General features: G+C 42.4%; 1 long non-coding RNA gene across 1 annotated transcript in view; it reads left to right on the plus strand.

Annotated features, from left to right (window-relative positions):
* Positions 1–18,011, plus strand: part of LOC130357717 (uncharacterized) — a 46,060-nt gene extending 28,049 nt beyond the window's left edge. The window contains exons 2-3 of the long non-coding RNA XR_008889229.1: positions 5,179–5,304; positions 17,839–18,011. This is a non-coding gene — a long non-coding RNA (uncharacterized LOC130357717). The remainder of the gene's footprint in view (positions 1–5,178; positions 5,305–17,838) is intronic.
* The last annotated feature ends 5,364 nt before the right edge of the window (positions 18,012–23,375 follow it).

Consider the following 23,375-nt stretch of genomic DNA (forward strand, 5'->3'; position numbering starts at 1 on the left):
AATTATTTTAAAACTTGTTGTTTTTTCTTTGGGATTCTGAAGCCCTGGTGTATACTCAATGCTGCTTCCTGCTACACTCTGTCAGCCCTTTGGTCCTGCGACAGTGTGCTACTCCGCCTCCACATCCTCCACTGTGTCTTAAGCCTCCACTGCCCGGACAAGTCTCAGTGGCCCTTCAGCATACCATGTGTGCAGGTCACGGCGGTGTCACGCTGTTCTTCACATGGTTTGCCTTGGCGAGAAGTCTTGGAAACAATGGGCGGTCAGGGCAGTGGAGACGTTTCGCCTAAATCTCACGGTCACATGAGCCCTGTGTGGGCTTTTTGGATTTGGTCCTTCGTACCCACATGCTGGGGTCCGGGACACGCAAAGGTTGTTTTAAATTTCAAATCAAAAAATGATGGCGCTGCTGGGCCTGGGTCTGGGAATTAAAAATGTTCTCATGGGTAGCACCCGCTATCCAAAATCTTTTTCAAAAATTTCTAAAATTGTTGTGTACTTAGGGGGGGGAGGGAATTTTGAAGCCCTGCTGTGTACTCTTGAATCAGCCAACTCCAGGCTGTATCATTCAGGCAATATATGCTTTACTGATGTTGCTGTGGGGGCTTGTTGGATTTGGTCCTTCGTACCCACACGATGGGGTCCGGGACACTCAAAGTTTGTTTTAATTTTCAAAGAAAAAAATGATCGCGCTGCTGGGCCTGGGTCTAGTAATTTCAAATTTTCTCATAGGTAGCACCCGCTATCCAAGATCTTTTTCAAAAATTTCTAAAATTGTGGTGTTTTTTGGGAGGGATTGTGAAGCCCTGGTGTGTACTCGTGCATCAGCCAACTCCAGGCTGTGTCATTCAGGCAATATATGGCTTACTGATGCCGCTGTGGGGCCTGGGTCTGGTAATTTCACATTTTCTTATAGGTAGCATCTGCTATCCAAAATCTTTTTCAAAAATTTCTAAAATTGTGGTGTTTTTTGGGGGGGGATTGTGAAGCCCTGGTGTGTACTCGTGCATCAGCCAACTTCAGGCTGTGTCATTCAGGCAATATATGGGTTACTGATGCCGTTGTGGAGCCTGGGTCTGGTAATTTCAAATTTTCTCATAGGTAGCACCCGCTATCCAAAATCTTTTTCGAAAATTTCTAAAATTGTGGTGTTTTTTGGGGGGGATTGTGAAGCCCTGGTGTGTACTCGTGCATCAGCCAACTCCAGGCTGTGTCATTCAGGCAATATATGGGTTATTGATGCCACTGTGGGGCCTGGGTCTGGTAATTTCAAATTTTCTCATAGGTAGCACCCGCTATCCACAATCTTTTCCAAAAATTTCTAAAATTGTGGTGTTTTTTGGGGAGGGGGGGGATTGTGAAGCCCTGGTGTGTACTCGTGCATCAGCCAACTCCAGGCTGTGTCATTCAGGCAATATATGGGTTACTGATGCCCCTGTCTGGCCTGGGTCTGGGAATTTCAAATTTTCTCATAGGTAGCACCCGCTATCCAAAATCTTCGGTTTAAATTTCTTAATTCATCTTTTAATCTTAGGGATTGTGAAGGCCTAGTGACTACTCATGCTGCTGGCAACTCCCGGCTGTGCTATTCATCCACTATATGGTCTCCTCATGCTGCTAACACCTCCATGCTGTGTCATTCAGCCACTATATGGTCTCCTCATGCTGACAACATGTCCATGCTGTGTCATTTAGCCACTATATGGTGTCCTCATGCTGTCAACACCTCCACGCTGTGCCATTCAGCCACTATATGGTCTCCTCATGCTGCCAACACCTCCACGCTGTGTCATTCAGCCACTATATGGTGTCCTCATGCTGCCAACACCTCCATTCTGTGTCATTCAGCCACTATATGGTGTCCTCATGCTTCAGCCTCATCCAAGCTGTGTCATTCAGCCACTATATGGTCTCCTCATGCTGCCAACACCTTCACGCTGTGCCATTGAGCCACTAAATGGTCTCCTCATGCTGCCAACACCTCAACGCTGTCATTCAGTCACTATATGGTCTCCTGACACTGATGCCACCACCAGGCTCTGTAATTGTGCTGCTGTGCGCCAGTGATTCTAAGAGCGGTGCCGGTAATCTGCATGTTATTCTGAATAACATTATTATTTCACTAACCTAGCACACTCCATATGCGTTTTAGAACACAGCAAAGTGTTCTATACTTCTATAGAGGCTGTATGTAGGCTAGACATAGCCTTTTTTAACATAGATTCGCCGCAAAGAAATTCGGATCGAAACAAACTTTATCGGAAAATTCGGCGAACCGGCCGAATCGAATTTTTGAAAAGTTCGCTCATCTCTAATTATCAGCACACAAAATAAAGGGTGTAAAAAAATGCTTCACTTACACCTACAATGATAAATGTGGGCCATTGTCTCTGCTTATGCATGCAGAATGGAGGTTATTGGTTATTCATGTGATATCCTATAGAAATTTAGGACTCACATACAGTATTCTGTAATAAACAGTGGAATTTTATTCTCCTGATCCCAGATCACAAGATATCCCTGTAAACATTACCTATCCAACAATGACATGAAGCAGCACTGTATATATTAGGCTGTACAATCTGTAGCTGTGATCTGTCTCAAATCTCAAATCTCTGCCTTGCCCAAGTAAGTGTATGACATCTCTTCTTATGATGTCAACTTCTGCAGTATCTATTGCAATAAAAGGCCCCATTCACACAGTGGAATTTTTTGGCATAACAAGCCAGTGCTAGGACCTATCGGAAATCTCCATAGATGGCAATGCATTTCCAAGCGGATTTCGGAGAATGTTCCCCAGCGGACACATCTGCCATTGTGAATCACACATTCTGCTTTGATAGAAAGAGAAAATAATGGGGGACACTCATGGTTCTGTAGTCAGGTTCTTGATATCTTTATTAATCCAAGTGCATTTAAACAGTGTTCAGCGGGGCACCGGATTTGGGGCGCCAGCTTGGATAATAGCTATTTTGCGCTGCTCCTGTTCCTTCTTCAGATCCCATTCTGCTTTGTGCACAGTGCACAGGGCCGGTGCAAGGATTTTTTTTTCTACACAAGCGAGGAAGCATTTTAGTGCCCGGGCAACAGAGATTATTGTGCATCTACCCGCTGGCCTGTGTAGAATAATAATGCAAACAGTGCATGCGTCACTGCTCACCAGGGGTGCACCCAGGATTTTCACATATAATAATACCTCCACACCAGGACGACATATTACTACTGCAGTGCCTAATATCATCATACTGTTATTAAATAAAAAACACTATACAGAGAACATTATCACCACTATACAAAGGACTAATAATTGCACCACACCATAACAATTACCAATACCACCATGTAGTGATGGGATAATACTACCATACTGATGCTAAATAAATCCACTATATACAGTTCAGTATCACCAATAACACCACTATACAAGGGACAAAAAATACTGCCACACCATGACCACTACCATTACCACCATATGATGACAGAATAATATTACCATACTGATACTGCATAAAACCCCTGTACACAGACTAAAATTCCCCCATACCGTGCCCATATAGTGGTGACTCCGACTCTACACAGGCTCTACAGACCATGTAAGTGATTACAAACAGTAAGTCGTTCACTTTTCCTATTTCTTCTCCATCCAGCCCAGACCGTCATGATGATTTCTTCTATCATCAACTTGTCTCCACAGAACCTGCCAGACAAATATTTTAGGATCCGCACTAATTAAGCACCTCTAGCGTTCCATACAGTAAAAATAAATTTGTCTCACCAGCTGGGATTTCTTCCTAAGTACTTTATCCAATGTGGTGGATCCATCTTGAAATGTCCATCAAAATGGCCGCCTCTGTTAGCTTCCTCTAGCTGTCATCCTCCTTGTGCTGGAGGGCTGTACAGGACTTCCTGGAGACCTTCGTCCGTTCCTCCCTCTATCCTGGCTTTCTCTGGAGCAACTTATGCTCAAATGATAGGTGTGTCCATCATGATTGAAGGTGTGTCCTTTATAAATGTGGGCGTGTTTATCCTAATTGATCATGTGTCTACTATCCATAAATATACCTATATATTTTATTAAAAATATATATCTCCTCCTAGTGGGTTGGCTGAATATACATTTAACTTGTGGGTGTATAGTGGGTGTACTCGTTCCTGATTGGGGATATATATATATATCTTCAATGATATTGTATATTGAAAAATGACATACTTTTTATCAAAGTGCCACCAGTAGGTAGGTTCATGTGTAGATAGATACCTGTAGGTACTAACTCCCTGTAGGCAGTAGCAGCCTCCTATAAGTAGGGGTTACTCCCTGTAGGTAGGTCCCATTGTAGATGGAAGCCCCCCTTTATTAAGTTGCAGTCACCTGTATATAGTTACAGGCCCCATATATAGTAGTAGAACCCCCCACTTAAAGTAGTAGCAGCCCCCATTTAGGTAGTAGTAGCAGGAGCTTATCTAGGTAGTAGTAGTAGAAGCCCCCTTAAGGTAGTAGTAGCAGCTCCCCTAGATAGTAGTAGTAGAAGCCCCTTTAGGCAGTAGTAGCAGCAGCTCCCTTTATGTAGTAGAAGTAGAAGCCCACTTTAGGTCGGTAGTAGTAGCAGCAGCTAAGTGGAGTTGTGGCGGAATTTCTGTGTTCTCAAAACACACAATTCTGCCAAAATTTAAGCCCCATTTCCAAGTCTTTTGGCAGAAATTCCACCTGAATTCCTTCGTAGAAGTCCACGCGGAAATTCTGTTGTATAAACAAGGCTGTATGGTGAATATCCAAGCAGCAAATTTCTTAAATAAATCTCCCTATTCATCTTCAACTTCATCTTTATTCCCATTTAGATGAAATGAACAAAATATTTGGTTGCAGAAATCTGTGTGTGAATCCACCCTATATATTTTCAAGGTACAGTAAAATCTCCCTTAGTGGACACCTCCCAATAGGGGACACCTCCCACTAGCGGAAAGTTTTTAATTCCACGGCAGAGTCCCATAAAACTTAAAGGTGTATTCCAGGATTTTTTTTTTATTTGACTATGCTACAGGGGCTGTGAAGTTCGTGTTGTTCATAATATAGTGTCTGTACCTGTGTGTGACTGTTTTCTCACAATTCTTCTGTGATTTTCACCTCACTATTTATTTTTACCAGCATACAAAATGATTACTGTCTCGGATTTTTCCCAGCTTGCAATATGGACGCGACCTGACTCACTAGTCAGCTGATGACAGGGAGCCTGTCTACTTCAATGGGTGGAGGAATAAATCTGCAACTAATGCAACAGCTGGAGGCACCCTGATTGAAAACCACAGGTCTGCAGTTCATTTATGTTTCAATGGGTGGGGTGGCTGATGTGTGGGAGGAAGGAAAATAGAATTGTGGGATTTGTAGTCAAACAAAGAAAAATCAAACAGGAAATACAAGTTCACAAAAAGCTAGCCACAGTATTATGGTAATCTCACAACATAGCCATTTAGCCCCAAGACAAGCGCAGATCCTTCCTAAGCATGTCTGTTACTGCCTGCCAGGTACCTACTAAAATCACCTTATGCTGGAGAACCCCTTTAATGTATTTGCACCCTCCGAATAGGGAACACTCCCAATAACAGATGGGGACACACCCAAAAGGGGACAAAACACTCTTATTAGGGGACAAAAAAACTCCCATTAGGGAGACAAAACACTCCTATTAGGGGACAAAACACTCCTATTAGGGGACAAAACACTCCCAATAGGGGACAAAACACTCCTGATATGGGGACAACCAAGATTATGTGCCGGCCCTACCTTGTACACAGGGCCGGCGTCAGGGAGTACAGCCAATAGCAGCCCCTATACAGAAGCCGAAGACTGCCGTTTAAACAATGGTCTCCTGCTTCTGTACGTCTGCCGGCCAAATCATTAACCCGCCCTCCTTCCTTGATCACCCCGAGCCACTTTATTTCTCCCGTGCCAAATCATCCCCCCCCTTTATTATCCCCTGTGCCAAACAAGTTCCTCTTGATCACCCCTCTTCCTGTGCTATTGCATTCCCCCTTTATAACCCTGTTTGCAAATCCATCACCCCCTCTTTACCACCCCCTGTGCCATTTCTCTCCCCCCCCCCCTGTGCCATTCCATTTCATTCCCCCATTATCCCCCTATGCCACTTCATAAAGAAGGGGGGAGGGTGCTGATTTTACACAGAGGGTAATAAATGGGGAATGAAATGGCACAGGGGGGGGGGGATCAGGGGGAAATGATGTGGCACAGGGGGTAAAGGGGGGATAAAATGATGGGGGAGATAAGGGGTGATTAAACGGCACTGGGAGATTCTACTGTTATATTCCTTTTACAAGTAATTACACTCTGGAGTGAGTACAGAACAGTATTTGGTCATTTGCCGACACTTTTTTATTTCCCGTGAGTGTCCGCTATTGTATTTACTTAGTCTCCGTCCCAAGAAAAGTTTACAAAGTTTTTTTTTAGAAGTGATATTAATATGGTAATATTAAGAGTTACACAGCCATGAGACACTATCTGGTTACAGTTGTGTCTCAATCATGCCATCTAGTGGACACTACATTCCTATACAGCAAAGTTCTATGCTACAGTTTTATACATTTTCTGCTTTCTCATATATATATATTTTTTTTTATTCCTGGTAAAAACAGTACATTAAAATGTTAAATACTATATAACCAACAGCAAGGAATGGCAAGCCTCTAAAGGTGCCAATCATTATTTATTATCATATTCTGCAATAGTTCCTTTATTTTAACTTAATATAAGTTTTCAATTTATGGTGCTCACACCCTAAGTTTGGTTCTTAAATGGAGCATGTATGCTAATAAAAAGATATTAGGACATTACTAGAAAATGCATTACTCAATCTTTGTTAGAAGAGAGTAAGCAATGACCTGCTTGTTGTCCATGTAAGGCTGTGGCCATACAGTATATTTTAAATTAAATGTCATTGATAGGAGCCACATATTGAAACATGTTTTATTTTCTAATCTGTTTCTTTTTTTTTTTAACAATAGTAATTTAGTTTTATTTGATTTTTAGTACATTATCACAGGGGCAATCAACTTTACTGAGCTGCTTTTAACAGCATTTAGGAAGCTCCATGGACATACACACAATGAATATCTCTAGACCCTCTTCTTTGTATGGAGTGGGTTGTAGGCTGTGGATCTCCTCGGACATGCCTGCTGCTCTTGTGTTGGGCCCACTGTGAAAATGTTTACTGTGTTCATGCACTTTATTATATTCATTATATTTGTTATATTCATTGTATTTTTTATATTCATTGTTATTTATATACTGTGCCTTTCAACAGAGATGCAGTGTTAACCAGGTGACCCTGCCTGCCCAATGAGAACCATCAAATTCTCATGTATATAGTGTAGGGGGAGAGGAGTTGCCCCAGTCTAAGTTGGAGTTTACTTCCAGACTAGTGCTGAGTACAGTGTGGAAAGGAGGTGGAAGTCGTGTGTGGAGAATCCTGAGGGAAGCCTAAGAAAATATCTTCTCAAGTCAGCCCCGCCATTCTTCAAGTGTTCCTGTTACAGTGGTGAGTCAAGCTCTGGCAGTGATAGTAATTGGACCTTGTCAGAACCCTAGACAGCATGGGATAACTTCCAGTCTCAAATCTAAAGTCTATATCAATCAAGTAGGTGACAAGCACCATAAGTTCCAGCAAGGCAACAGGGCTCCCAAGGGTTACACTGCATCCAGGGCTGTCTTTAAAGTGGGGCAAAAGGGGCAGCTGACCTGGCCCTGTCATTCCTGTGGACCCAAAGCAGCTAGCCCTTTAGCCCCATGCAAAAGGAGCTAGCCACCGCCTGTTGAGGCATGGCCGGCACTGCCACCGCGCTGCGGCCAGGCTGCCAGCGCACCCCCACTCCTGGCCCCTTCACCATTTTTTTTAATAAAATGAATGTGGCTGGGGCCACCCTTAAAAGCACCCTTCCCCACCGCGAAGTCCCCTTTACTAGTGATGCTGAGGGGTGCCTCTTCTCCGGGCCGTTTCCCCGTTTCCAAGTAAAGCGATCCGGGGCAGGGACGCTGTCGCTTTAAGAGCAGCAGATGTCCGTGCGCAGGCCCCTTGACGTTGCAGACATATCCCTGCCTGGCTGCTCCACTGCAGAAAGAGATCCCGCCGCCACTGAGAGCTGCCACTGCAGCAGTGTCAAGGACAGAGGGGAGGAGATGAGGTCGTTTCAAGGTATGACAAATGTAAAGGATAAGGAGTGTGGAGTCTGATGAGGGGGGGGGGGGGCACTGAGGAGTTGTGGAGGATAATGGGGGAGGAGGGGTTCTGAGAAGTGTGGAGCATGATGGGGGTTCTGAGGAGGGTGGAAGATGATGGGGGTTCTCAGGAGGGTGGAGGATGATGGGGGTGGGGTCTGCTGAGAAGTGTGGAGCATGATGGGGGGGCTGAGGAGGGTGGAGGATGATGGGGGGGGGGAGTTCTGAGGAGGGTGGAGGATGATGGGGGGGTTCTGAGGAGTGTGAAGGATGATGGGGGGTTCTGAGTAGTGTGAAGGTTGTTGGAGTGAGGGGGCTGCTGAGAAGTGTGGAGGATGAAAACATTTTTTTGCCCAGGGTCCAATCAAAATTAAAGACGGCCCTGACTGCATCTCTTCTACTTTGCTCCATACTGTGTGTTTTACCATCTACACCTGCCCAGTAAAGGACAGTTAACCCTAACCCGACGTGTTTCTTACCCCCCATGTCTGGCCCAGGAGAAGCTGTCTCCACCTCGGACCGTGTATAGGCTAATGGTTCCCTGGCATTATGAATTGATAAGTATTCCTTGCACCCCGTGTCACCAAAGGCCATTACAGGCCTTTTACTGTAATACTGTACAAATTGCTTTCCAGCAGTCTCCTACTTATCATAACTGACAGAACAGGAAATCTCAGCTTACTATTAAACACAGTGGTGAAACCGAAAATTGCTACATTTTAGGCTTATTTTGTAATGTATATAGAAAAAACATCGCCAACAAAAGGTTAAAATTGCTTAAAAAATTTGATTTAATCACTAGGTCATTTTCTGATAACACTCTTTAAAGCTTAGTTCACACATGTAAAATAAAAAATAAAAAAATACTAAAGTAAAATAGATATAAAAGGCAGCAGTTTATGCATTGTATAAAAATAAAACTGCAGAATTTCTGCAGTGTACATTAACAATCTACACACTGACAGACCCTTTCCTATAGACTCTAATAGAACACGCTATCAGAATAAATAAACTGCTGCTTTTTATATCTATTTAGACCCTATTTACATTTGGTAAGGATTTTGCTCAGTATTTTTAACAAAAAATCTGAATGGAACGACACAGAAGAAATCTAAAATTATGCTGGAATTTATTTCCCATTCTCCATCTTCCATCTTCTTATGGCTTTTAGGACACGACACACTGCGGTCAGCTGATCTCCAACTGCATCAATGTCCTGATAGCAATGTCTGGTAACAGGCCTGTGCAGAAAAAAGTTTGGGCTCGGGCTCCAGCTCCATACATCGCTGAGACTGGACTAGCTGACTGATAAGCTGACCGCAGGGTGACGTGTCGGCCCCAAAAGCTGTAAGAGAACTGGGACTGGAGGACGGGAGTTTATTACTCTTATTGCGGCAGTCCAGGAAGAATGCCAAGATAAAAAATAAATCGCTGGATAACCCCTTTGAATAATAACACACATAAATTACACAAGACAAGAACAAAATTCCTAAAAAAAAACATATAGCCCCATGAACCGGTGGTATGCCACATGTATATAAATCTCTGTATATAAGTATGGGGTGGGTAGGAAAACTCAGGACCAGATCACTTCACCATATATTACATACTAGCTGAGTACCCGGTGTTGCCTGGTTTTTCCTTCCTAATCCTTGTTGGGGAGGAAAATAAACAAAGGAGGAAGCTTTTGACTTCATATCCCGTCCTCATATATTGTTGTCATATCCCGACCTCCTATCCTGACCTCCTATCCTGTCCTCCTATCACGTCCTCCTATCCCGTCCTCCTTTCCCGTCCTCAAATCTCGACCTCCTTTCCCGTCCTCCTTTCCCGTCCTCCTATCTCGACCTCCTTTCCCGTCCTCCTTTCCCGTCCTCCTATCCCGTCCTCCTTTCCCGTCCTCCTTTCCCGTCCTCCTTTCCCGTCTTCCTATCCCGTCTTCCTATCCCGTCCTCCTTTCCCGTCCTCCTTTCCCGTCCTCCTTTCCCGTCCTCCTTTCCCGTCCTCCTTTCTCGTCCTCATATCTCGACCTCCTTTCCCGTCCTCCTATCCCGTCCTCCTATCCCGTCCTCCTATCCCGTCCTCCTATCCCGTCCTCCTATCCCGTCCTCCTATCCCGTCCTCCTATCACGACCTCCTATCCTGTCCTCCTATCTCGACCTCCTATCCCGTCCTCCTATCACGACCTCCTATCCCATCCTCATATCTCGACCTCCTATCCCGTCCTCCTATCTCTACCTCCTATCCCGACCTCCTATCCCGACCATCCCGCCCTCCTATCTTGACCTCCTATCTTGACCTCTCATTCCGTCCTCACATTCCGACCTGTAATATGTGACCAGGTATTGAAATATCTCCAGCCGTACAGAAGTTATGTGGGAACATACATTTCCCATTGATTTGCATGGGACTTTAAACAAAAACCCCAACCTTCACAAATGGGGGTAGTTAAGGGTTAAATTAACTATCCTATATTTTAAGTGGACATATCAGTAACATGTGACCAAGTATTATCGAAATATATCCAGCCGTTTAGAAGTTTTGCAGTAATATATATATTTCCCATTGACTTGTATAGGACTTTAAACATAAACCCCGCCCCTGGCAAATGGGGGTGAGTAAGGGTTAAATCACCTATCCTATGTTTGTTGTATAATGTAAGTAACATGTGTACCAAGTTTCATGTTAATATCTTTAGCCGTTTGGACGTGATGCTGGAACATACACACACACACATACATACATACATACACACACACATACATACACACGTTGAGTTTTATATATATATAGATTGTACCCAGGCGATTGACATCATAATATGCATCAACAATTCATCAACATCTGGCAACAGTTATTAGAAAAGAAGATTATAAGGTCCCAAACCTGAAGTAGATTGCCCACCCAAGACCGTGTGGGGACCCCGGCAGACACCTCGACTACTTCATCAGGAGGTGACTTGGCTTACTTTGTAAAGATCAGTAGAATACTTCAATTTTCAGAAAAGCGTATTGTAACTATTTTTTTTATGTACTTTTATCATAATGGAATCTCCTGCCAGTACTGGATAATATGACCAAAAAGGGAACTGCTGTGGGGCCTCCTTGTAAACTTATGATCTGACACAGATAATGTGCATAAATATTTGACCATAAAATAGCAAATATACTGTCCACATATCTTTTGTATGAAATATGTTGTTGACTTGATCCACCAAAGTATGTCCTCACTGTATCTGTGCATGTTCACTCCCATATGATTTGTTCTATGGCTTCTAGCTGTAGCTTGGAATGCTAAGCCTTGTTCACATTGTGAGAAATCCTCCTGAAGTCTATTCAAGACTTTATAATCCATTACATTCCAAAAGGCCATTTTTTTTGCTTAGCAGGTCAACAGGCCGGTAGCAGGTTTAAGGAGGTATATGACCCCTGGCTGTGAGTGAACATGATCTGCATCACATGAATTCCTCACATCAGAGAAACATCAGGAACCTCATTAATTCTCGCAGTTAGAGTAGATTCTTGAGATGTTAGGACTGCGGTCAGTACTCAGACACCCAGGAAATGAATGAAATGAAAGAAAATAAAGGCAGAATGTATCGCTTATTTACAATTTATGAATAGCAATGGATAATACCATACCGGGAACACAGCGGAGAACACCCACATAATGTAACACCAATATTCTATATTGTAGTCTCCAAGTCAGTTTCAGTCCTTAAAGAGCAAAAAAAAAATATCCTTATTTATAAAATTCAACTAGGGGAGGGAGAAGATTCGGGTAAGTGGCAGTGGTTGTCATTGGGGGGGGGGGGGGGGGGGGCTTAAATCATCCTGACACCAAATGGGGATCAGATTAGATCAACAATTAAGAATTCTGCAGGTTTGCATAAGCGTTAATGTTATTTTGTTGTAAGAAATCATCTACGCCTTACTTGTATTCCTCTATTATTACTGCAGTGAATGGCTCCTGAGGAAGAATATGATGTGAATTATGGTAATGATGCCTTGTAATATGAAATTCAAACTTGTTTTCGCCACTCAGAGGCGATTTTACACAGAACAGCATTTTACCATATTTTTTATGTACGGGCCTTTTATATACTTACTAACCACCAAGGTGGTCCTACGTATTGACAGATATATTTATAGATTTATAGACATATTTATGAACATCTACTGCTTGGATGCCAAGGCTTGGCTTGCAGCTAGCATTTTTCTTCAGCCCAAAAATGTTTAGTGGAGTCCAGGCATAGTGTCCAAAAGGTATGCCAATGTGTGATGTACTAACAACAGGCTAAAATGGGTATTTCAGATGTTTTTTTTTATTTTTTATAATACTCCAATCTAAGGTTCTGTAAAGTAGAAAAATACAAATACTTACCTCCCTCACTCTTCTGCTGCTGCTACAGTGTTGGTCCCCGATGCACAGCACTACCTTGTGTCAATTTTGACACAAGGACCTGCCACCCTCAGCCAATAAGTGACTGCAGTGGTGTACCAATTACCTCAACCACTGATTGGCAGAGCCAGCAGGTACTTGTGTCAAAACTGACACAAGGTAGTGCTGTGCATCGGGGACCAACACTGTGGCAGCAGCAGGGGGTGAGAGAAATAAGTATATGCATTTTTTCTATTTAGCAAGACCCTTAGCCTAAATATTTATGAAAAACTATTATCCAAAATACTTCTTTAATGGACCAAGCGTAGTCTACTCTGGACTTTATTTGGTCCCTTTTCTTGAATGTATACTCCTATTTTGCAGAATGTATACTCCTCAATAATGCAGCAGACCATGCTTTTGAGTCACTTCAAATCAAGCATAAATTCTGGAAATGGTCCAAACATAGTCGCTAGTAGTAGACTACGTTTCTTAGAAACTTTGGGGGTGCTCCAATATGTTGGCATACCTTTTAAACTGTGGGCCAATGTCCTGCTGAAACACAGTGTGACTTAGACTGTCTGGTATCAATTATTAGTAAATAAATAGGTGATAAATTTCCTATATGGGAAATGCTCTTTATTGATTTCTTGCTTGTCTGCCATCTGCTGGTGAAAGGTGAATATTGCATTGGGGATATTTGTGTATGTGTGTCACAGAATGTGTTTGTATATTTATGGGTACATATGTATTTACAATGCATATGCCATGAATGCCTCTTTACAAAATACTGTATATTCTTTTCATTCATAGTAAGAGTTCGTAGTGTAATAAGTGATATTACTATACTGTAACTATGAGAACATAGGATCAGCTTGCTTTAAAGAGAACTCATGTAGCAATAATTATATCTTCTAGAATGTTTTGTCCTCTGAGATGTTTATGAACTATGTGATAGTTATGTCATGTTCATCAGTACAATATCATTTTCATTTTATTTTATTCTCCAGCATTAGCAATAACTTCAGTGTCACAGGTCTTTGCAAGGTATTAAATAAATATACATTTTTTTACTGACCATAATGATGTCAAATTCATTATTGAAAAGTGTTTTCCATTACCGGCAAGAAGATTAAAATTCCAATTCATAGTCATAATGGCTTTTCAGTGACTCACTGCTGTGTGACTAAGACAGATACCGCAAATTCAGGTTTAAAATGAAAAAGTCATTCAGCTTTATCTTCCACATATGTATCAGATCATGTTGATATATTTATTGAATCAAGGCTTCGGAGAGATCTTCTGTTTTTAGTCAGTATGTATGGAGAACATTAAAGGACATATTAGAAGGAAAATATATTAGGAACATTTTTGCCTAAGATCTGATGCTGTAGAGAAAAATAAAATTAGCCTAGTAAGAGAGAAAACAGAGCACCAGCAATTAGGACTAATCACATGTCAAGAGTTGGACATGCTTTGAGAAAAGGGTACGGGTTTGTCCACAAAGGCATTTTTGGTAGATTCTTTATACTAAAATTGTGCATGTTTTATTCATTGTAAGAAATAACTTACAAATGTAGAATAGAAAGATGCAATTAGTAACAACAAATAGATAAACAATGCATATTTAATGCATGGTAGGAAATAATGCATCAATGTGAACCATATTATGTGTTCATTTTAGATATGGAAGGGTTACTTGAGTTTTTTTGAGTTGATTCACAGCTATGTCAATAACACTCTTGCCCAGAAAGAGTGGCGTACTAAGGGGGGGGGGGGGGGAGGGGTTTGCCGCTCACAAGGGGGGTGCCAGGGGCGGACTGACCCGCCGCCGCCACCACTACTGAGGATCCGGGACACTCGTGATACACGCACATACAGGAGAAGGCGTCCCCTGTGTGAGCCGCATCTGCAGCTTACACAGAGGAGACGTGACCTCCGCCCCCACGCAGCATGCAGTACAGGCGCCGATGACGTTACTCATCAGCGCCTGTACTGTGGAGGGGAGAAGACCCGGGCCTGCAGCTGAGGAGATCACTGTGTGGGATATCAGATGAGCATCCTTTTTTTTATTTTCTTTCTCAACTCTACATACACCTATGAGGAAGGTGGGGGGGTTACTCTACATATACCTATGGGGAAGGGGAGGGGGGTTATTCTACATATACCTATGGGGAAGGGAAGGGGAGGGGGGGTTACTCTGCATATACCTATGGGGAAGGGGAGGGGGGGGGGTTACTCTACATATACCTATGGGGAAGGGGAGGGGTTACTCTACATATACCTATGGGGAGGGGGTTACTCTACATATACCTATGGGGAAAGGAAAGGGAGGGGGGATACTCTACATATATCTATGGGGAAGGGGAGGGGTTACTCTACATATACCTATGGGGAGGGGGGTGTTACTCTACATATACCTATGGGGAAGGGGAGGGGGGTTACTCTACAGATACCTATGGGAAAGGGGGGGTGTAACTGCATATACCTATGGGAAAGAGGGGGGGGTGTAGCTGCATATACATATGGGAAAGAGAGGGGGAGTGTAACTGCATATACCTATGGGAAAGAGAGGGAGGGTGTAACTGCATATACCTATGGGAATGAGGGGTGTAACTGCATATACCTATGGGAAAGAGGGGGGGGGGGTGTAGCTCTGCTTATACCTATGGGAAAGAGGGGGGGGGGGGTGTACCTGCTTATACCCATGGGAAAGAGGGGAGGGGAAGGTAACTCTGCCTATACCAATGGGGAAGAGGAGGGGGGAATCTGCCTATACCTATGTGAAAAAAAGGGGTTTAACTCTGCCTATACCTATGTTTTTTTTTTTTTTTTACTCTGCCTATACCTACGGGGAAAGGGGGTGGGGGGACTCTGCTGCCTATACCTATGGAAAAAGGGGGGTTAACTCTGTTCCTATACCTATTGGGAAGGGGGTTTAACTCTGCTGCCTATACCTACAGGGAAGGGGGGCTACCTAACTTTATACCTGGATGCCAAACTACTTACCTACATATCCAGCTACATAACTATGTACATGCCTGGCCTTCATACATGGATGCCTAACTATCTAGCTAGCCCCCTACCTACCTAACTTGTCACCTACCTACATATCTGGCTTCCTGATCTACCTACCTAGTTACCTATTTACCTGGCTACCTACCTACCTGCCCGTTTACTGTGCAGGACACCAAGCAGGGCATTATTACAGTTTGTGGGCCTATAGATGGAAAGATTGTGTAGAGGATTGGAGGGCACTGGAAAAATGCAGAGTTTGACATGTTTTTCCTGCAGATGTTAAGAGATCCACATGGCGGTCTTATCCGGACGGAGAAGAAAAGGAAAGAGGACACCGCTGATCAGAAAAGATGTAATTGTGAGTCCCAAAATGTAACTGTAATCACTTATATGGTATACAGATCCTGTGTACAGCTGTTATCTACCGCCATATGGTCCTGTATATAATCACTTATATTGTATACAGATCCTGTGTACAGCTGATATCTACCGCCATATGGTACTGTATATAATCACTTATACATATCATTTATAGTATACTGGTCTATGTATAGTGGTTTTATTCAGTACAGTGTGGCAGTATTATCCAGTTATTGTGTGGTGGTATATATTTACTCCTTGTATACCAGTATTATTAGTCATGGAAATTTACCTATGTTAAAGTGTTTCTTATATATATATACATTTTTATTTATTGTGTGTGGGATTTAGGTGGAATAGGGGCGTGGCAGAAGATTGACGAGCTGCAGAGCCTAGTAGGGGCCCTTGCTTTTTTTTGGTCCGTGGGCCCCGAGTGTTGTCAATCCGTTCCTGGGAGGGGGTGTAATTAAGAGGGGGGGAGGAGGGGGGTAAATAAAGGGGGGGGAGGGGGGTGTAATTAAGGGGGGGAAGGGTGTGGGGGGTGCCCAACAAAGGGTCCGCCCGGGGTGCCAAATGCTCTAGGTATGCCCCTGCCCAGAAAGCACTATAACCCTCATAATTTCTACCCCATAAAACTTAACATTTTGTCACGTTGGGTAGGGAAAGAGTGAAGCCCTAATCTTGCCCACACCCTCTGTCTCTGCCTACTTGCGTTCCCATCCTAAACAACGGGTTCACAACCACGAGGATTGTCCCTTCCAATGTACGTGTAGGGACAGACAGAATCAAAACCATAAAATGCAAACTAGTCGGAGTCCGGGAACAGCTGGAAGCACACAAAACTAACAGAAATAAATCTAGACAAACACACAGTAAAGCGAGGTCAGACTAGCTGGGGTCAATAACAGGAGTAAGCAGAGTACTGGAACACTAAGCAGGAGAGTAGTCAAAAATCAGAGCCAAAGATCAAAACCAAAACTCAAGAAAGTTTGGGTCAGACACGAACGAATCATTATACACGGATACACTTTTTGTACGGTTTTAAAATATATATATATATAAAATAAATGTACATTTTTATGGGATAAGGAATTATAAGGGTTTTAGTGCCTCCCGGGCATGGTATTGTTGGTATTATTGGTACCCTTCCCTACCTCAGGGCAATGTTTTGTTGTTATGTGGACAGCTATGTACACCTGATCAGGAAGGAATATGACTTCTATTATTCTGATCCTTCCTATTGACACACTAGCCTTGAGTAAGAACCCAGAATCAAGGGTTCGAAACACGTCTGGTATGTATTGTTTGGATTTTATGATATTTTTTTTATTTGCAAGCTTTAAGAGAGAAATAAATGTGGAGGACATGATGAGGTTTTACCTTGAATATGTGTGCTGTATGTTATTGGTAACATTTTGGCAAACATTCATTTAACAATTTTTTATAATTTCATTTTAATGATGGAGTTTTTTTTTTTTACCATATGCATTATGCAGTATAAGGCTGCATTCACACCATGTTTTTCGGTTCATGTCAGGCTGTACATCAGCAAAATTGAATGCCAATGTATAGTCTGAGGTGTTCAAGTAAACTCATTGGGGGACATTTATCATTGTTTGCTTCGGTAAGCGAGTTCTGTAGGCATTTTTTTTCTTTCTTTGGGTTTGCTTATGTGATCATACGATCACAGGGGGTTGATAAATTTGACTCACATAAGCAAAAACCAATAAAATCACTTTGGAATACCATTTTCTTAGCACACATAAGCATAAAAATTGTGTGTTTTGATACATTTTTTTAACCACTTTTTTCTCCCCCTAAATGTACTAAACTATTTTTTTTTCTTTTCATTTCAGATCCGTCTATCCTGTGGGCTACTTCAGATTTGGTGGACTACGATAACCAGCATTTTTTTTGTTTAATATTAACATTTTGTAACGAGGACTTGTGGGGGACTGTTTTTTGGAATAAAAGTTTTGGAAAATGGAAAATTTTGCATTTTTCTAACTTTGAAGCTCTCTGCTTGTAAGCAAAATAGACATTCCAAATAAATTATATATTGATTCACATATACAATGGCCCTCATTTACTAAGAGTGGCGTGTAGGTTTCTTTGTGGGTTTTAATTCCCTACAATTTATTTTCCACGGTATTTACTAAGGTTTCCCTACATTTTCCACTTTCCCTACACTTTGCTTTTTTTACACATGTTCTGATCCCTCTGGTTTTCCTCAGCTGAAATCCACCACATTTTCTGTGGAAAACCCACATGGCATACTATTTTGGAAACTACACCCTTCAAGGAACGTAACAAGGGGTACAGGGAGCACCCCACAGGTGTTTGACGACTTTTGTTAAAGTTGGATGTGTAAATGAAAAAAAAATGTTTTCACTAAAATGCTGTTTTTCCCCCCCAAATTTTACATTTTTACAAGGGATAATAGGAAAAAATGCCCCCCAAAATTTGTAACCCCATTTCTTCTGAGTATGGAAATACCCCATGTGTGGACGTTAGGTGCTCTGCTAGCACACTACAATGCTCAGAAGAGGAGGAGCGCCATTGAGATTTTGGAGAGATAATTTATTTGGAATGGAAGTCAGGGGCCATGTGCGTTTACAAAGCCCCCTGTGGTGCCAGAACAGTGGACCCCCCCAGATGTGACCCCATTTTGGAAACTACAGCCCTCACAGAATTTAATAAGGGGTGCAGTGAGCATTTACATCCCACTGGCGTTTGACAGATCTTTGGAACAGTGGGCTGTGCAAATAAAAAATTACATTTCTCATTTTCACGGACCACTGTTCCAAAAATCTGTCAGACACCTGTGGGGCGTAAATGCTCACTGCACCACTTATTACATTACGTGAGGGGTGCAGTTTCCAAAATGGGGTCACATGTGGGGGGGTGGGTCCATTGTTCTGGCACTATGGGGGCTTTGTAAACACACGTGGCCTTCAATTCTGGACAAATTTTCTCTCCAAAAGCCCAATGGTGCTCCTTCTCTTCTGAGCATTGTAATTCGCCCGCAGAGCACTTTACATCCACATATTTGGAGTTACAAATTTTGGGGGGCTTTTTTCCTATTATCTCTGGTGAAAATTAAAAATTTAGGGTAACACCAGCATTTTAGTGATTTTTTTTTTTCATTTTCCCATCCATCTTTAACGAAAATTTGTCAAACACCTGTGGGGTGTTAAGGCTCACTATACCCCTTGTTACGTTCCGTGAGGGGTGTAGTTTCCAAAATGTGGTCACACGTGGGTATTTATTTTTTTTGCGTTTATGTCAGAACCGCTGTAAAATCAGCCACCCCTGTGCAAATCACTCATTTAGGCCTCAAATGTACATAGTGTGCTATCACTCCTGAGCCCTGTTGTGCGTCCGCAGAGCACTTTACGCCCACATATGGGGTATTTCCGTACTCAGGAGAAATGGCGTTACAAATTTTGGGGGTCTTTTTTTCCTTTTACCTCTTGTGAAAATAAAAAGAATGGGGTAACACCAGCATGTTAGCGTAATTTTTTTTTTTTTACACTAACAGGCTGGTGTAGACCCCAACTTTTCCTTTTCATAGAAAAAAAAAATTGTAACGCAATTGCTCCCGAGTACGGAAATACCCCATATGGGGCACTAAACTGTTTCCTTGAAATACGACAGGGCTCCGAAGTGAGAGAGCACCATGCACATTTGAAGACTAAATTAGGGATTCCATAGGGGTGGACATAGGGGTATTCTACGCCAGTGATTCCCAAACAGGGTGACTCCAGCTGTTGCTAAACTCCCAGCATGCCTGGACAGTCAGTGGCTTGCTGGAAATGCTGGGAGTTGTTGTTTTGCAACAGCTGGAGGCTCCGTTTTGGAAACACTGCCGTATGATACGTTTTCATTTTTATTGGGGGGGGGGGGATAGTGTAAGGGGGTGTATATGTAGTGTTTTACCCTTTATATGTGTTAGTATAGTGTAGTGTAGTGTTTTTTGGGTACATTCGCATTGGCGGTGGTGAGTTTCCCAATAGGAGTTTGCGCTCGCCCTTTGACGATCAGTACATGCTGGGAGATGTAGTTTTGCAACAGCTGGAGGCACACTGGTTGGAAAATACTGAATTAGGTAACAGAATCTAACTGAAGGTTTTTCCAACCAGTGTGCCTCCAGCTGTTGCAAAAGTACAACTCCCAGCATGCACGGTCTGTCAGTCCTTGCTGGGAATTGTAGTTTTATAACAGCTGGAGGTTTGACCTCCCCATGTGAATGTACAGGGTACACTCACACCGGCAGGTTTACAGTGAGTTTCCTGCTTCAAGATTGAGCTCCAGCAAATTTACTGCCACAGTGCAAACTCCTAACGGAAAACTCACCGTAAACCCCAGCCAGTGCAAATGTACCCTAAAAACACTACACTACACTATACTAACACATAATAAAGGGTAAGGGTTGCGTGGGCGGGAGATGTGAGGGCAGGTGACAAAGCTTGTCACTCTCCTGTACATCTTTTACCCGCTCATCCCACTGTGCCTGTGAAAATGAAAAAAAAAAAAAAAGCTGCTTAAATCCCTTGATAAATCTCCCTCATTGACCTTAAGGGACCAAATGTTGTTACAATTAGATTACATTTGGTCCCTTAAGGTCAATGAGGGAGATTTATCAAGGGATTTAAGCATCTTTTTTTTTTCATTTTCACAGGCACAGTTTCCTGAATGTATGTCCTTTCTGTGTGTGTCCACCTGGATCCCTGTAAGACATTTTGCCAATGTACATCATGGCGGAAGCCTCTAAACAAGCAAGGGGCCTAATTCATAAGTTAACATTATTCATTGGATTGTTATGAAAGCAATGGTACCATGTATGTATTTCTGGTGAACAAGCTCTTAATGTATTAAATCAACAGTGTGGGGCTTAAAGGGGTACTCCAGTGAAAAACTTTTTAAAATCAACTGGTGCCAGAAAGTTGAACAGATTTGTAAATTACTTCTATTAAAAAATCTTAATCCTTCCAGTACTTATTAGATGCTGAATACTTCAGAGGAAATTATTTTCTTTTTGGAACACAGCGCTCTCTGCTGACATCACGAGTACAGTGCTCTCTGCTGACATCTCTGTCCATTTTAGGAACTGTCCAGAGCAGCATATGTTTGCTGTGGGGATTTTCTCCTACTCTGGACAGTTCTTAAAATGGACAGAGATGTGAGCAAAGAGCACTGTGCTCGTGATGTCAGCAGAGAGCTCTATGTTCCAAAAAGAAAATAATTTCCTCTGTAGTATTCAGCAGCTATATTTAAAAGAAGTTATTTACAAATCAAAACTTTCTGGCACCAGTTAATAAAAAAAATAATAATAATAATAATGTCCACCGGAGTACCCCTTTAAAGCAGCAATCTTTCAATTTCATACAGTGCATTCAAACCTTTTTTGCTTTTTTGTGCTATATAAAAATAAAAAGTGTTCTCCCTACAATCTGCATTCAATACCCAATAATGAGAATATGAAACAGAAAGCTTTAGGGGTCTCCCATTTCTCCTTATTGAGATGTTTCTACACCTTGTCACCTAGTAAATTAAGCTGATTGGACATGATTTGGAAAGGCACATCCCTGTCTGTATGAGGTCTCACAGCTGACAATGCATATCAGGAAAAAATAAAAGCCATAAGGCGGAAAGAACTACCTGTAGAGCTCAGAGACAAGATTGTATAGAAGCACATATCTGGAAAATGGTGCAAAACTCCATCTGCTGCAGCAAAAGTTCTTGAGTACAGAGGCATCCATAATTCTTTCAATGAAGACATTTGGAACAACCAAGACTCTTCCTAGAACTGGCTACCCCACCAAATTAAGTAATCAGGAGAGAAGGGACTTGGTGAGAGGTGACCAAGAACCCAGTGATCACACTGGTTGAACTCCAAAGATCCTGTGTACAGATGAAACAACTTCCACAGGGTCTACCACCACTGCAGCACTCCACCAATCTGGGCTTGTCGGCAAAAAATCCTCTCCTCAGTATAAGACAAATTAAATGTAAAACAATAATTTCAAAAACTAACAGGTTGTTAGTATACATTTTTATCAAAAAGTACAAGCCCACTCCCCACGTCAAGGCCCCTAGTCAGAGTTGGGCCCTAACCTAACACTGGTGTAGCACCGGGCGGCGACAACTGCCTCCGCAACACCAAGCCCACAGGGGGAATAACTCAGTGGTCAGGCAGCCATGCAGCTGCCCGACCAAGCCCAGACAAAGCATCACAGAAACAATGGCCGCCACAGAGCAGAACACCAGTTTGAACACCTACCATGTGCTCCCTGCCAGAGGACTGGGAGAATGCTAGGAGGAAACCTATATGCTGTCTCCTGCTATATAAAAATGCTGGGCCGGATGGGTGGAGTGGAGTGCTAGCTATGAAAGAGGGGACAGACTACAAATGTACAACAAAAGTAGAGAAACAGAAAAATAGCCAGACATCTACAATTTGTATTTTTATCTACTTGCTTCTCAGCATAATTTAAAAAACTAAGAGGATTTTAGAATGTGCGGCTATGTTTCTATTTATCCATTTTTGTTTCACATTTGTAATCTCTCCCCTCTTTCATAGCCAGCACTCCACTCCACCCATTCAGCCCAGGCATTTTTAATCAGCAGGAGACTGCATATGGGTTTTCTACTAGCATTCTCCTAGCTCTCTGGCAGGGAGCACATGGTAGGTGTTCACACTGGTGTGGTCCTCTGTGGCGGCCATCGAAACACCCTGGAGAGACCTAAAAAATGGCTTCCATCAGCGATCCCCAGCCAATCTGATGGAGCTGGAGAGGATCTGCAGAGGAAAATGGCAGATAATTCCTAAGTCCAGGTGTGCAAATCTTGTGACATCATACCCAAGAAGCCTGAAGGGTCTGAATACTTATGTAGCTGCAATATTTTAGTTTTTTTATTTTCAATAAATTAGCAAAGATTTTTAACATTGGGTAGTGAGTGTAGATTGAAGTGACAAAACTAGATTTAATTTTTTTTTTTTTATCACAATGCTGCATAAATGTGAAACAAGTTAAAGGGTCTGCCGACTTTCCGATTGCATTGTGCATATTGATGTAGGTTATATCATTAGTATTCCGATGCATTATTGCAGGGTTACAATAACAAGCAACATGTTTTCATAGACAAATATAGATGGCAGGCCTGGGGGTCTTTTTTAGAACCTGTGTTGCCATGTTAACCCATCTGTGCTCTGAGAAGGCACCCTTCCTTCCTCAAGCTCCTTAGAATCTGAAGTGTTTCTACTCTAAATATTTAGTTTTTTAAGTTCAAGAAATTTTTGTCCAGAAATTCTGTACAGGTTTTGAAAGTCACAGAATTTCTGTTGCTGCATTTGTATCTGCTGTAAATTTGCAAAAAATAAATAAAAAAT

Source organism: Hyla sarda, chromosome 2 (genome assembly GCF_029499605.1).
Source record: "Hyla sarda isolate aHylSar1 chromosome 2, aHylSar1.hap1, whole genome shotgun sequence".
In the NCBI taxonomy this organism is placed as follows: Eukaryota; Metazoa; Chordata; class Amphibia; order Anura; family Hylidae; genus Hyla; species Hyla sarda.